At 42.4% G+C, this 16,707-nt stretch overlaps 1 protein-coding gene across 1 annotated transcript in view; it reads right to left on the reverse strand.

Moving 5' to 3' along the window:
* Positions 1 to 9,911: 9,911 nt before the first annotated feature.
* Positions 9,912 to 16,707, reverse strand: part of SLAMF1 (signaling lymphocytic activation molecule family member 1) — a 91,465-nt gene continuing 84,669 nt past the window's right edge. The window contains exon 9 of the transcript XR_007516862.1: positions 9,912 to 9,972. The gene's annotated coding sequence lies outside the window, so the exon portion shown is untranslated. The remainder of the gene's footprint in view (positions 9,973 to 16,707) is intronic.

Consider the following 16,707-nt stretch of genomic DNA (forward strand, 5'->3'; position numbering starts at 1 on the left):
GCCTTCAAGAAGAGAGTTTGTTTCACTTGAGTTTTCTTTTTATAGTCACGTTTTAAGAAAGGAAGTATGAGTTAACTGTTTTAAGGGGCACTGGTCTTTGTATTATGATACTAGTTTTTCCTATTACATAACATAAAGAGCCTGGTGTTAGTGTATATATTTATTTCTTCAACAAATATTTATTGAGTGCCTACTATGTGCCAGGTAAAAAAAAAAAACAAAACAAAACAATTTTTGTTTTTTTTTTACTACATGCCAGTACTATTATTCTAGGCACTGGCAATATAAAGATTAACAAAGAAGCTGATCTTTCTTGGTTAGTTGCCACTTAGTTACCATAAAGAGTTCACAGAGTGGTCACAGTTACACAAAAGCCCCTTGGAAATAAACTGGCAACATTAGGTTTTGGCTAGGTTACAAGGGGAAAAAAATCACAATTTCTTAACAGGCAGAACTAATTCCACAGGTTTTCTTACACAGAATGGATGAATATTTAGGCTGTTTCTAATTTTTGTCTATTGTAAAAAGTGCTGCAATGAACATTACCCCATAGAGTTTCCAAGGAGTACCTGTTGGATTGAACTGCTGACTTTTTGGTTAGTAGCTGTAGCTCTTAACCACTATGCCACTAGGGTTTCACTTCATCTGGGTGTATACGTAGGATTAGGATTGCTGGGTCATATGATAGTTCTATGTTTAACTTTCTGAGGAACCACTAAACTGTTCTTCACAGCGGCTATACCATTTTATTTTCCCACCAGCAATGGATGAGGGCTCCATCTTCTCTATAACCTCACCAACACCTGTTGTTTTCTGTTTGTTTCATCATTGCTATTCTAATCGGGGAAACACTGGTGGTGTAGTAGTTAAGAGCTACAGCTGCTAACCAAAAGGTCGGTGGTTCAAATCCATCAGGATCTCCTTGGAAAGCACATGGGGCAGTTCTACTCTGTCCTGTATGGTCACTATGAGTCAGAATTGACTTGATGACGATGTTTTTTTTTTTTTTTTTTTTTGGTTAATTCTAATGGGGGTGAGCACTTAACTATTGTACCACCAGGGCTCCTTGCTTCTTCCGTCAAAAACCAAAAACCCATTGCTGTTGAGTCAACTTGTGACTCATGGTGACCCTATAGGAGAGAGTAGAACTGCCCCATAGGGTTTCCAAGGGTATAATATTTATGGAAGCACACTGCCATATCTTTCTCCTGCAAAGCGGCTGTTGGGTTAGCTGGTGGGTTTGAACTGCTAACCTTTTGGTTAGCAGCTGGCACTTAACCACTGCGCCACCACTGCTCCTTGCTGCTATCCTAGTTTCCTGTATTTCTCCTCTTGCAACATTTATCACACTATATTGGAATTGCCTATGTAATCTTTAGTCTCCTCAGTAAGAGTATAAGCTCCATGAAAGGAGGGTGCTGGTTCGATCTTACCAGCTGCTCAGCAGGAGAAAAGACCTGAGGATCTGCTCCTGTAAAGACTATAGCCTACAAAACCCTACGGGGCAGTTCTATTCTGACATATAGGGTTACTATATGTCAGAATCCCCTTGATGGCGCACAACAATAACAACATAAGAGTAGCAGGGGCATCTAACCCTAACTAGGGGGGTTTGGAGAAGGCTACCTGATGGAACTCACAACCAAGCTGAGACAGATTGAAGAATGAGTCTCTGCTCACTTCACTCTTTTACATCACAAAAGAGATTCACTTCATCTTGTAGATCTAGTCTTGCCTTACTAACATAACTGCCTCTAATCCTGCCTAATTAACATCATAGAGGCAGAATTTACAACACATAGGAAAATCACATCAGATAACAAAATGGTGGACAACCTCATAATACTGGGAATCGTGGCTTAGCCAAGTTGATACACATTTTTGGGGACACAATTCAATCCACAACAGCAGCCAAGCTCATTAACTGTTTGTACTACCCGACGACCCGACGACAGGAGCTTAATAAATGGTAGCAATTAATATAATGATGATCATACCTTATTAGGGACAAAATAAAGTCACGATAAAGTTCAGAGTTCAAAGGGATTTTGAGACTATATGGTCTATTTTGCAGATAGGGAAGCTGAGGCTCAGAGAGGAAGTGATTTTTCCCAAAATCACTCAGTGAATTAGGGAACTCAGGTAAATATCAGCGTGTCACTTGCTAAAGATTGGAACTCATGGGCATGAGATAGCAGGCACAGAGAGGCATGCTTAGGCTGGGTTTGAGCCCCCAACCCTGTTACAAGAATAATTGTGTGTGGCCTTGTATGTGGGGAAGTGGAGGTGGGGTTGGTGATAGGTATAAACATCTGGACTCAGAAACCAAGCAGCCTGAACTTGGACCCAGCCATTTTGGGGAGTACTGGGAAAGCCGGGGACATGGCCCCTGGTGACCTGGGAAAAATAGGATTGTGTACAGCCTTTCCCGCTTAGAGAAGGAGTCCTCCAGCCAGCTAGCTCCTTTCTAGACAACTTAAGCCTTTGGAATCATTCACTGGACAATCCTGCTGATGGTTCCCCCACATATACTTGCTCTGTGTGGAAGAGTTGAGTGCCTTTATGTAGATACAATGAAATGAGCAGATATTTCAAAGAAGGGTTGAAAATAAAAATGAAATTTCCCAAATTCATTATGATTTCATTTCACAAGGTTAAACCATATTTCCTTCGTGTTTTTTTTAGCAAACACACTGTGATCACTAGGGTTGTGTATAAACTTGGCTGGGCCATGATTCTCAGAGGTTTGGTAGTTATGATGTAGTTTGGCAGTTGTATGATGATGTGATCACTTCCATGATGAGATTTGATATAATGTGATCTCCCCTATAATGGGATCTGCTGTGAGTAGCCAATCAGTTGAAAGGGAGTATCCTTGAGTGTGTGACCTGCATGGGATATAAGTGAACATTCTGCTCACGGGCTGTTTGCTCACTCTGCATCCTGCGGCTGGCTCCTGTTCATCTGACTCCAGTTCTTGGGACTTGAGCTAGCAGATTACTTGCAGCCTTGCCCACTGATCTTGGGATTCGTTGGTCTTCACAGCCTGTGAATAGGAACCCTGCTTTCTCACTTACCAGTCTTGGGTTCCTCAACCCCTGTGGCTATGTGAATTAGGAGAAGCCTCCAGTCTGACCCATGGATTTGGGACATGCCGGTTTTTACAACTGTGTGAGCCATTTTCTTGATATAAATCTCTCTCTCTCTCTATTTGTTTACATACTTTACTGGTTTTGCTTCTCTAGAGAATCTAGCTTAAGGCATGCTTTACTGAAATATGGAATTACTACATGTACAAAAACACATACCTATGATGTGTTAGTTGTATAGAGAAGTGATATGGAGACCCTCTTAGGCTGGGTTCTCCAGAGAAGCAAAACTAGTAATGCTTATAAATATATAGAGAGACATTTAATTAAAGAAACAGCCCACACGATTGTAGGGGTTGGAACGTCCCAAGTCCTTGGATCAGGATAGAATCCTTTCCCAATTCATGGAGCTGCAGAAGATGGTGAACCCAAGATGAACAGGTTGGAGAGCAGGGATTCCGCTCTCAAGTTGTGACGGTCGAGGAATCCCAAAGGTCAGCAAGCAAGACTTCAAAGTTTCTCCTGAGTCAGCTGCAGGGGCTGGCAAACCCAAGATAGGCAGGCCGGGAGCAGGACTCTTGCTCACAGGTTGTGACGATCGGCTAATCACAAGATGGACAAGTAAGCTGCTAGCTCAAGTCCCAAGAACCAGAAGTCAGACAAGAATCAGCTGCTGGATCCAGAACAACCCAAAAACCTTTGCAAGGTGAGCAGGAAAAGGAAGTAGACTTTGGAAGGCGGAGAGATGAAGAACTTACCCCCACCGGTACTGCTCAGCACATTCCATCATGGGAGTGATCACATATCAAATTTCAACAGGAAAGTGATCACATTATACAACTGCCAAAACACTAAGTATCATGGCCCAGCCAAGTTGACACACGATCTTAACCATCACAGTCTACCACTTGTCAGCTTGGCATCTGTACACATTCCCCCAAACCATACATAAGCTCTGAATAAACACAGTTACAAAGTTATACTTGTGCCTAACATGATACAACAAACAGACGTAAACCAAAAATGCACTGGCCCTGTTTACATCTTGTATTTTATAAGTGAAGAAAACAAAAATATCTGATGCACACGTACAAAGCAGAAATACTCATAACAATTACAGTCCTCATTTCTGCAACTGGTCAAGTGGCCATAACTGGTATTTAGTTCTACCTTCTTCCACTACCCATTCTGTATTCCCTTTACCTTCAGCAGGCACCTCAGCTGCTCTTGGTTCTTTGCCTGGTAGGGTAACCCAAGCCTTCATTCCTGAAGGGTCTGGGCAATTAGTAGTCATGTCGGAATTGGGTTGGTGTAGTTTTTCATTGACTTTAATCACAGGACATGGTAGTACTAAGAGACATCCTAAAGGATCTCCTGCATTCCAGACACACACTTTTTTACCTCCACCATGTAATATCAATCTGATTTCCTCTTGGTAGTCTGGATCGATCACACCAGCCAATATGGTAACTCTGTTCTTTGCCTGTTGATCCAGAGGCATAAGGAGCCCAAAGTGGCCAGGTGGCAATTCTTAGCTTCCAGTTCAATGGAATCAGTGATGTGTCTCCAGGTGGGAGCATTCCTCCCTCTGGAACTAAGGCCTCTAGGCTTGCAGAGCATAAGGTGGTAGGGACAGGAAGCAAAAATCTTGGAAGTGGGTTACTAGGGGTAATAGTGAGTGGTGCCACTCCCATTTCCACCCCTTGATTCCTGGACTTATGAATCCTTGCTATGAGAGAAAAAGCACCATATATTGGATGCTGATTTAGAACATATACAGCCTCCTGGCGAACACTGTCCCAACCCTGCAAGGTATTGCCACCTAGCTGGTGCCATAATTGTGTCTTTAGGAGACCATTCCATTGTTCTATCAATCCAGCTACTTCAGGATGATGGGAAACATGGTAAGACCAGTGAATTCCATGAGCACGGGCCCATTCCCGCACTTTGTTTGCCATGCAATGAGTCCCTTGATCAGAGGCAATGCTGTGTGGGATACCATGATGGCGGATAAGGCATTCCACAAGTCCACGGATGGTAGTTTTGGCAGAAGCATGGCGTGTAGGGAAGGCAAATCCGTATCCAGACTAAGTGTTTATTCCAGTAAGGACAAAAACACTGCCCTTTCCACTATGGAAGTGGTCCAATGTAATCATCTTGCCACCAAGTTGCTATCTGGTCGCCTTGAGGGATGGTGCCATATCGGGGACTCAGTGTTGATCTCTGCTGCTGGCAGATTTATCACTCAGCAGTGGCTGTAGCCAGGTCAGCCTTGGTGAGTGGAAGTCCATGTTGCTGGGTCCATGCATAACTTCTATGACTGCCACCATGGCCACTTTGTTCATGAGCCCATTGGGCAATGAGAGGAGGGCCTGGGGAAAGAGGATTAGTGGTTTCCACAAAATGCATCATCCTATCCACTTGATTGTTAAAATCGTCCTCTGCTGAGGTCATCTTTTGGTGAGCATTCACATGAGACACAAATATCTTCACTTCTTTGGCCCATTCAGACAGGTCTATCCACATACCTCTTCCCCGTAAATCCTTGTCTCCAATTTTCCAATCATGTTCCTTCCAAGTCCCTGACCATCCAAACAAACCACTGGCCACAGCCCATGAATCAGTATACAATCACACATCTGGCCATTTCTTCTTCTAAGCAAAATGAACAGCCAGGTGCACTGCTCAAAGTTCTGCCCATTGGGAGGATTTCCCTTCACCACTGTCCTTCAGGGAGGTCCCAGAAACGGGCTGTGGTGCTGCTGCTGTCCACTTTCGAGTGGTCCCGGCATATCGCAGAGAACCATATGTAAACCAGGCTCAAGTTTTCTCTTCTCCAGTCAACTGGTCATAAGGAACTCCCCATGAGGCCATAGGTGCAGACTGGGAGATGGAAAGCAATGTGACAGGAGTGGAGACCATGGGCATTTGGGCCACTTCCTCATGCAACTTACTTGTGCCTTCAGATCCTGCTTGGGCCTGATCTTGTATATACCACTTCCGTTTAATGATGGGAGTGCTGCCGTGCACATCCAACTTTATGACTCTGTGTTTCAGACAACACCCAGTTCATGATGGGCAGCTCAGGCTGCATGGTGACTTGGTAGCTCATGTTTAAGTGTTCAGTCTCCACTAAGGCCCAATAACAAGCTAAAAGCTGTTTCTCAAAAGGTGTAGTTGTCTGCAGAGGATGGCAGGGCTTTGTTCCAAAATCCTAAGGGCCTATGCTGTGATTCACCAATAGGGACCTGCCAAAGACTCCAAACAGCATCTCTATCTCCCATGGACACAAGAACCATTGGATCAGCTGAATCATATGGCCCAAGTGGCAGATCAACTTGCACAGCAGCCTAAACCTGTTGTAGATCCTTCTCTTGTTCTGCACCCAACTCAAAACTAGCAGTTTTTCGAGTCACTTGATAAATAAGCGAGAGGAGCACACCCAAATGAGGAATATGTTGCCTATGAAATCCAAAGAGGCTCACTAGGCACTGTGCCTCCTTTTTAGTTGTGGGAACAGCCAGATACAATAACTTACCCTTCACTTTAGAAGGACTATCTCGACATGCCCCACACCACTGGACCCCTAGAAATATCACTAAGGTGAAAGGTGCCTGAATTTTTGTGGGATTAATTTCCCACCCTCTAGCATACGAATGTTTTACCAATAAGTCCAGAGTCATTGACACTTCTTCCTTACTAGGTCCAATCAGCATAATGTCATCAATGTAATGGACCAGCATGACATCTTGTGGAAGGTAAAGGCAATCAAGTTCCCTGCAGACTAAATTATGACATAGGGCTGGAGAAGTGATGTAACGTTGAGGTAGGCAAGTAAAGGCGTATTGCTGCCCTTGCCAGCTGAAGGCAAACCGCTTCTGGTGTTCCTTTGAAGCAGGTATGGAGAAAAAGGCATTCAGCAGATAAGTAGCTGCATACTAGGCACCAGGAGATGTATTAATTTGCTCAGGCAATGAAACTACATCTGGAACAGCAGCTGTAATCAGTGTTACCACCTGGTTAAGTTTTTGATAATTTACTGTCATTCTCCAAGATCCATCTGTTTTTTGCACAGGCCAAATATGAGAGTTGAATGGGGATGTGGTGGGAATCACCGCCCCTGCATCCTTCCAGTCCTTGATAGTGGCAGTAATCTCTGCAATCCCTCCAGGAATGCAGGATTGCTTTCGGTTTACTATTTTCCTAGGTAGGGGCAGTTCTAATTGCTTCTGCTTGGCTTTTCCTAGTGTAATAGCCCTTATTCCACTTGTCAGGGATCCAGTATGGGAGTTCTGCTAGCTGCTGAGTATACCTATTCCAATTATGCATTCTGGAACTGGGGAAATCACCACAGGATGGGTTTGGGGACCCACCGGATCTGCTGTGAGACGGACATGAGCCAAGAGTTCATTAATAACCTGACCTCCATATGCCCCCATTCTGACTGTTGGGCCACGGTGATGTTTTGGGTCTCCTGGAATTAATGTCAGTTCAGAGCCAGTGTCCATAATCCCCGATTATGAGTATTTCCCTTTCCCCAGTGAACAGTCGCTCTTGTGAATGGTGGTAGATCCCTTTGGGGAAGGCTGGGAGAGAGATCAACAGTATAAACTTTTGGCAGTGTATTGGAGTCCTTCCTTAAGGGGACCTAGCCTCCCTTTCCTTCCAGGGGTTGTGGGTCTTTAAAATCTCTCAAGTCTGGGAATTGATTGAGAGACCATGGCTCTATTCTGGTGATTTGAGTTAGACTGCTGTTCGCCTGGCCTAGAATTCACCCACTTGTACAGATCAAGTAAATATTTAGTAGGTCTCCCATCTATTTCACTCCTAGGGACTCCATGACTAAGTAGCCAAAGCCATAAGTCCATACGAGTCAGACTATTCTGATTTCTGCTTTGACCCTGCTGTCCATTACTGTAATCATGTCCACCTTGTCTTTGTCGACTGAGTGCAGCCACTTGGCTCCTGCTACTACGGGGTCCAATCAGCCCCATTGTAGTTAGGTGTCTTAATTCAGCTAGGGCAGCTCCCACTGTCAAATCTGATTTACATAAAATAGCAATCACAGCAGTCTTCAAGGATGCTGGAGCTCCCTTCTCAGATTTGTTCCTCACCAAACCTGAAACCCTCTGCCGTTGAGTCAATTCTGACTCATAGCAACCCTTTAAGACACAGTACAACTGCCCCATAGAGTTTCCAAGGAGTGCCTGGTGGATTCGAACTGCCGACCTTTTGGTTAGCAGCCGTAGCTCTCAACCACTACACCACCAGGGTTTCCTTGTTCCTCCTCTGGGCATTCTATGTGTGGGTCTGTGGTACTAACCTTATAAATCCACTCTTGCACCCCAATTTCCCTAAGCCTTTGGATACCTCTTCTATAGTACACTAAGGCAGGTCTGGTACTTCAACTTGGTTTAGTGTACGCCACTGTGTAACCCATGCCTCAGCAACCCAGCCAAACATACTACTAGATTCTTTCCTAACTTCTCGAGCTGAAACACTGAATGAAGGATCTGTGCTTAGTGGACCCAGATCAATAAACTCAGACTGATCTGTATTTATGTTCCTTGCACCATTATCCCATACCCTTAATAGCCATTCCCACACATATTCCCCAAGTTTCTGTTTGTATGTATTAGAAAAGTCAAGCAGTTCTTTTAGGGTGTAGCATACAGCCTCCTGGGTCACACTTCGTACTTCTCCTTCTGGGGCTTGCTGGGACTAAACCTAGTTATAGGTCTAGAAGCCAGAAGAGGTGGTGTGGAATTGTTTTGAGAACATTCAGCATTCTCTTGTAAAGCATCTACCTCAGGAGATGCCGCAGGCAGTGACTCCTGCAAGGGCTCTTTAGAGGCAGCTGGGCTAGCACTAATCTCACGAGGTGGGAGTGCAGGGGCTGATGGTTTTTCTGGGCAGGGTGGTGGAGCAGACAAACATGAAGTAATCTCTTCAGATGGGAGTGGTTCTGTTGGCAGGAGTGATCTAACTTCAACAGAATTTAGGGGCTTCCTGTTTCCAGCTTCCCGATTATCTGCCCATATGTCCCCATTCCAAGTTTCAGGATCCCATTTCTTCCTGATCAATGCCCTCACTTTAACTTCAGACACTGCTCTGGGCTGGCAATGGAGCTGGTGTTGTAATTCAGCCACTCTTACAATAAGAGTCTGAGTTTGACTTTCAGCAGTATCAGCTGTTACTACAAGAAATAAGGCTTTATTTCAAAGCACAAGTGCAAGATTTGAGGTCATTTATGTGGCATTTGAGATTTGACTCTGAAGCCCTGAGCACATCTCTTTATTTCACCACTTTGTCCAGTGAAAGTAGGACCCAACGACCAGCTTCCTTATACTTTTCATTCTGAAAACTCTAGAAAGATATCACACATGTGTTTACCCAGAGCCTCGCCTTTCACCAGTGCCTGATCTAAAGGTGGCGATATTTTGCTTATTTGTGTTGCCACCTCATCCCATGGATTAGCAGTGCCTTCTTTACTGTTGGAAGCAGAGTCATCAACATTTTTAAGACTACCCAGATTTGAGAACCAATTTAGGATATTCATTCTTACAGTTCTGTTTCTCTAGAACCACTCCCAGTACCAATTGTCTTAGGCTGGGTTCTCCAGAGAAGCAAAACCAGTAACGCGTATAAACATATATACAGAGATTTATATTAAAGAAACAGCTCACACGATTGTAGGGGTTGGAACGTCCCAAGTCCTTGGATCAGGATAGAGTCCTTTCCCAATTCACGGAGCCGCAGAAGCTGGTGAACCCAAGGTGAGCAAGTTGGAGAGCTGAGATCCGGCTCACAGGTTGTGATGGTGGAGGAATCACCAGGGTCGGCAAGCAAGACCACAAGGTTTCTCCTGAGTCAGCTGCAGGGGCTGGAGAACCCAAGATAGGCAGGTCAGGGAGCAGGACTCTTGCTTATAGGCCTTGAAGATTGGCGAATTCCAAGACGGACAGGTAAGCTGCTTGCTCAAGTCCCAAGAACCAGAGGTCAGACAAGAGTCAGCTGCTGGATCCAGAACAAGCCAACGACCCTTGCAAGAGGAGCAGGAAAATGAAGTAGAGGGCGGAAGGTGACAGGTGGAGAGATGAAGGCTGAGGGGGCAGTGAGCCACCACAGGCCCCACCCCTGCCGGCACCACTCAGCAGATTCCATCATGGGGGTGATCACATACCAAATTTCAACAGGAAAGTGATCACAATATTATACAACTACCAAAATACTGAGAATCATGGCCCAACCAAGTTGACACACAATCTTAACTATCACAGAGACCATAAAAACTGTAAAGAAGTATTTGGCTTGATAGCGTTCAGGTCTGAAATTCATTCTGTGTGAGAAAACCTGTGGAACCAGTTCTGCCTGTTAAGAAAATGTGGGTTTTTTTTCCCTTGTAACCTAGCTAAAACCTAATGTTGCCAGTTTATTTCCAAGGGGCCTTTATGTACCTGAGACCACTCTGTGAACTCTTTATGGTAACTAAGTGGCAACTAACCAACAAAGCACCCATATTATCAAACAGGAACTATCTTACTTCACCAAGTACTACTCAGCATTGTGTTAGCTTGTTTCCAAGGGAACCTTAACCCAAGCTGCTTATCTCTATGCTTTATTACCAAGAAGACTTAAAATAATACTTGTAAGCTACTAATCCATGTAATGTCAGTAAATAGGTAACTAGTCATCTAAGCTCTGTAAACCTATCTCTATTAAGATGTCCTTTTGTTATCCCACCTTTGACAATGACGAACCTTTACTTCCTTCTGTAACATATATTAGAGGCTCCACGCTTGTGATTCAGTGGACTCTGCTAGTCTCTTGTGCCTGGTGCACACTAGCAGACCCTCACTGTGATGGCTGTCTTTGTCTTGGCTTAATGAAAAACTCTTTTAATTAAATTTGAGTCTGGGGTCTTTTCCCCTACAACAGAAACAAGAAGGAAGAAAGAGAGTATAGAATTTCCAAGAGCTGAAAACATGACTTCATATTCTCTTTCTTCCTTTTTCCTTCTCTGTAGGAATGTTCCTTCTTTCCTTGTCATTTAAAGCTTTTTCTTTTTCCTGGTCTCACGTGTATACCTTTAGAAATGTCAGATTGGTACCTTGCTGAAAGTCATATTTCCTGTTATGCCTGGGCCAGTGTCTTATCTTTGTCTCCACTTTAAACAGCAAGACAGCTAGTGGATATTTATCAGTAAGGCACTGGCTTTTGAGAATTCTTCTTTTGATAAAGATGTAGAAGGATATGAAGGACCTTCAGTTCCACCGTAACAACAAGAAAACCATTGACAAAATAAAAGCCATCCTTTTCTATGGGTCTATCAAAGGAAGGAAACCCTGATGGTGTAATGGTTAAGTGCTACGGCTGCTAACCTAAAGGTCAGCAGTTCAAATACGCCAGGCGCTCCTTGGAAACTCTATGGGGCAGTTCTATTCTGTCCTATAGGGTCGCTATGAGTCGGAATTGACCTCGACAGCAACAGGTTTTTCGGGTTTATCAAAGGAAACCCTGGTGGCGTAGTGGTTAAGAGCTATGGCTGCTAACCAAAAGGTCGGCAGTTCAAATTCACCAGGTGCTCCTTGGAAACTGTATGGGTCAGTTCTACTCTGTCTTATAGAGTCACTAGGAGTTGGAATCGACTCGATGGCAATGGGGTTATCGAAGAACGGTGCATGCAAGAAACCTTTGATGGACTGAATTCCGGAGAGAAAATGCATTATCCCACACATTTCATAATGGTTGGATTCTATGGTTTTAATATAAAAGTAAAGGAAAAATACTGAAACTGCAGCCCAACCCCTGCCCACCTCAAAAATTGATAAGATCTACAAGGCAGTGGTAGTGCAGAAGGTTGGGGTTAGGCTAACTACAGGTGGAGTCAATCTAGTTAAAGCAGTGATCCTATGTCAACTCAATTTAATTCTAACAGGAATATTAATAATCAGCTTCTCAAACTGCCAGACAAAGGGGAAGGCTTCCATTCCCTGGGAAATAAACAAAAGAAAATGAAAAATATTATACTTGAATATAATTCTTTTTATAATCATTAGAATAAAATAAAAATTATGAGATTTGTTAAAAAGCAAGAAAATGTGATTCATAATTAGGAGCAAAAGGAAGAATTGATGAAGTAAAAAAACTGAACAGAAGATTTCAAAGGGCAGCTCGAGAAGACAAAGTAAAGTATTATAATGACATGTGCAAAGAGCTGGAGATAGAAAACCAAAAGGCATGAACACACCCGGCATTTCTCAAGCTGAAAGAACTGAAGAAAAAATTCAAGCCTCAAGTTGCAATAGTGAAGGATTCCATGGGGAAAATATTAAACGATACAGGAAGCATCAAAAGAAGATGGAAGGAATACAGAGTCATTATACCAAAAAGAATTAGTCGATGTTCAACCATTTCAAGAGGTGGCATATGATCAGGAACCGATGGTACTGAAGGAAGAAGTCCAAGCTGCTCTGAAGGCATTGGTGAAAACAAGGCTCCAGGAATTGATGGAATATCAATTGAGATGTTTCAGCAAACAGATGCAGTGCTGGAGGTGCTCACTTGTCTATGCCAAGAAATATGGAAGACAGCTTCCTGGCCAACTGACCGGAAAAGATCCATATTTATGCCTATTCCCAAGAAAGGTGATCCAACCAAATGTGGAAATTATAGAACAATATCACACACAAGCAAAATTTTGCTGAAGAGCATTCAAAAACGGCTGCAGCAGTGTATCGACAGGGAACGGCCAGAAATTCAGGCTGGTTTCAGAAGAGAAAGTGGAACCAGGGATATCATTGCTGATGTCAGATGGATACTGGCTGAAAGCAGAGAATACCAGGAGGATGTTTACCTATGTTTTATTGACTATGCAAAGGCATTTGACTGTGTGGATCATAACAAATTATGGATAACATTGTGAAGAATGGGAATTTCAGAACACTTAATTGCGCTCATGAGGAACCTTTACATAGATCAAGAGCCAGTTGTTTGGACAGAACAAGGGGATACTGATTGGTTTAAAGCCAGGAAAGGTGTGTGTCAGGCTTGTATTCTTTCACCATATCTATTCAATCTGTATGCTGAGCAAATAATATAAGCATCTGGACTATATGGAGAAGAACGGGGCATCAGAACTGGAGGAAGACTCATTAACAACCTGAGTTATGCAGATGACACAGCCTTGCTTGCTGAAAGTGAAAAGGACTTGAAGCACTTACTAATGAAGATCAAAGACCACAGCCTTCAGTATGGATTGCACCTCAACATAAAGAAAACAAAAATCCTCACAACTGGACCAAAGAGCAACATCTTGATAAACGGAGAAAAGATCGAAGTTGTCAAGGATTTCATTTTATTTGGATCCACAATCAACACCCATGGAAGCAGCAGTCAAGAAATCAAAAGACACATTGCATTGGGAAAATCTGCTGCAAAGAACCTCTTTAAAGTATTGAGAAGCAAAGATGTCACCTTGAAGACTAAGGTGCGCCTGACCCAAACCATGGTATTTTCAATCACATCATATGCGGGATCAAATGCATGTGAAAGCTGGACAATGAGTAAGGAAGGCCGAAGAAGAATTGATGCCTTTGAATTGTGGTATTGGCAAAGAATATTGAATATACCGTGGACTGCCAAAAGAGCAAGCAAATCTGTCTTGGAAGAGGTACAACCAGAATGCTCCTTAGAAGCAAGAATGGCGAGACTGCGTCTTACATACTTTGGACATGTTGTCAGGAGGGATCAGTCCCTGGAGAAGACATCATGCTTGGCAGAGTACAGGGTCTGCGGAAAAGAGGAAGACCCTCAATGATGTGGGTTGACACAGTGCCTGCAACAACGACCTCAAGCATAGCAACGATTGTGAGGATGGCTCAGGGCTGGGCAGTGTTTCGTTCTGTTGTGCATGGGGTCACTATGGGTCGGAAACAACTCGACGGCACCTAACAACAACAACAATCAATAGAAGGAGGCCCATATTTGACCCACTTACTGGAATTAGCAGACAAGGACTTTAAAAACAACAGTTATAAATATTGTAAAGATTTTACAGGAGAAGATGTTGGAAGGTTGAAGAGTTGGGGTATTTCTGAAGAGAAATGAAAACTCCAAACGAGGACTAAATGGAAGTTCTAAAATGTAAAAAATATAATGTATTAAACAAAAATTAATTGGATGGGCTTTAAGCAGAATAGGTACTGCAGAAAAAAAATTCAGTAAACTTGAAGACAATAAAAACTATTCAAACTGAAGTGATAAAAATATCAAATATTTTGGCATAAATCTGGCAAAAGATGCATATACTCAAACTAGAAAATTCCACTGAGAGAAAGTAATAAGACCTAAATAAATGGAAAGATATAACTTGTTCACGGGTTTGAAAATTAAATATTGTCAAGATGTCAATTTTCCCCCAAATTAAGCTATAGATAGGGCCAAATTCCATTAGAATTTTTTGTAGATATCGACAAGTTGATTCTAAAATTCATATGGAAATACTACCCATTGTCATTGAGTAGAGGCTGACTCACAGTACCGTGTAGTCAGAGTAGAACTTTCCCAAACAGTTTCCAAGGAAGGGCTGGTGGATTCAAACTGCACGCCTCTTGGCTAGCAGCTGAGCCCTTAAACACAATGCCACCAGGGCTCCTGCAAAGTACCTACAATAAGCAAAACAACTTTGAAAATGAAAACCCAAATTAGAGAGCTAACACTACCTGATTACAAGAATTATAAACTCAGAGTTAAGCAGTGTGTGTTTGGCTTAAAGAAAGACAAATAGATCAATAGAATACAGAGTCCAGAGAGAGACTCACACATATATGGACACCTGAATTTTCAGAACGGTACAAAGGCAAGGCAATGAAGTGTAGAAAAGATAGCCTTTTCAACAAATGGCGCTAGAATAATTGGATATTCATATGCAAGAAAAAGAAACTTTGATCCATTCATTGTACCATATGTACAAAAGTTCACTCAATGTAGATCATGAACCTAAAATTATAAAACTTTTAGAAGAAAATATTTGAGACCTTGGGGTAGGCAAAGAGTTCTTAGATACAACACAAAAACCCAGTTTATAAAAGAAAAAACTGATAAACTGGACCTCACCAAAATTAAAAACTGTTCTTTGGAAGACATTGTTAAGAGAATGAAGAGACAAGCCAGAGATTGAGAAAATTTTCTAGAATATATAAAAAAAGAGCTCTCAAAATCCAAACAACAAGAAAACAAATAACTCAATAAAATGTATGAGCGAAAGATTTGTACAGACACTTACCAAAGAAGATATTAGGTTGGAAACTAAGCAAATGAAAAGGTACTCAACATCATTAGTCATTATATAACTTGTTGCCGTCGAGTTGATTCCGACTCACAACAGAGTAGAACTGTCCCATAGTGTTTCCAAGGAGCTTCTAGTGGGTTTGAACCGCTGACCTTTTGGTTAGCAGCCAAACTCTCACCCTCTACACCACCAGGGTTTCCATCATTAGGGAAATACAAATTGAAACCATAATGAGATACTGCTACACACCTATTGCTAAAATTGAAAAGACTAAGGCTGACTATACCTAAACGAGTTCTGGTGGTGCGGTGGTTAAGCACTTAGCTGCTAACTGATACATTGGTTGTTCGAAACCAGCAGCTGCTCCATGGGAATAAGGCATGGAATTTTGCTTCCGTAAAGGTTACAGCCTTGGAAATCCTATGGGGCAGTTCTATTCTGTTCCATAGAGTAGCTATGAGTTAGTTGTAACTGACTTGATGACAACGAGTTTTTTGACCAGACTGAATGTTGGCGAGGATGTGCAGGAACTGGAACCCTCAAACATGGCTGGGGGAAATGTAAAATGGTACAACCACTTTAGAAAACAGTTTGGCAATTTCTTAAAAAGTTTAATTACAGTTAAACTACAAGTGACTTCCTATTCCACTCGTTAGTATTTTTTTAAAAAATTGTATTTACTAAAGAAAAATGAAAGCATATGTTCTTACAAAGACTCGTGCATGAATGTGCATCACAACTTTGCCATAGTCCAAACCGGAAGCAACCCAGATGCGCGTTCATAGATGAATGAATAAACAAATTGTGTTATATTCCTGTCTAATACTCAACAACAAAAAGGAACAAACTATTGATGCATGTAACAACATGGATGAATCTCACAAAATTATGCTGAGTGAAAAAAGCAGATAGAAAATATACTGTTTTATTTATAAAAAATTTTAGAAAATGTGAATTTATACAGACAGAAAGAAGATCAGTGATTGGTTGGAAGGTGGGGACAGTTTTTTTTTTTTTTTTTTTTTTTTTACCGCCAAATACTTTCTTTTACTACGGATGTGTCACAAAGGATACAAGGAAACTTTAGGGGGTGGTGGATATGTTCAATATCTTTATTGTGGTAATTGTTTTACAGTGTATGTTGTTGTTAGGTGCCATCGAGTCGGTTCCAACTCATAGCAACCCTATGTACAACAGAACAAAACACCGCCAGGTCCTGTGCCACCCTCACAATTGTTGTTATGCTTGAGCCCATTGTTGCAGCCACTGTGTCAATCCAGCTCATTGAGGGTCTTCCTCTTTTTTACTGACCCTCTACTTTACCAA

Source organism: Elephas maximus, chromosome 3 (genome assembly GCF_024166365.1).
Source record: "Elephas maximus indicus isolate mEleMax1 chromosome 3, mEleMax1 primary haplotype, whole genome shotgun sequence".
Classification (NCBI taxonomy): Eukaryota; Metazoa; Chordata; class Mammalia; order Proboscidea; family Elephantidae; genus Elephas; species Elephas maximus.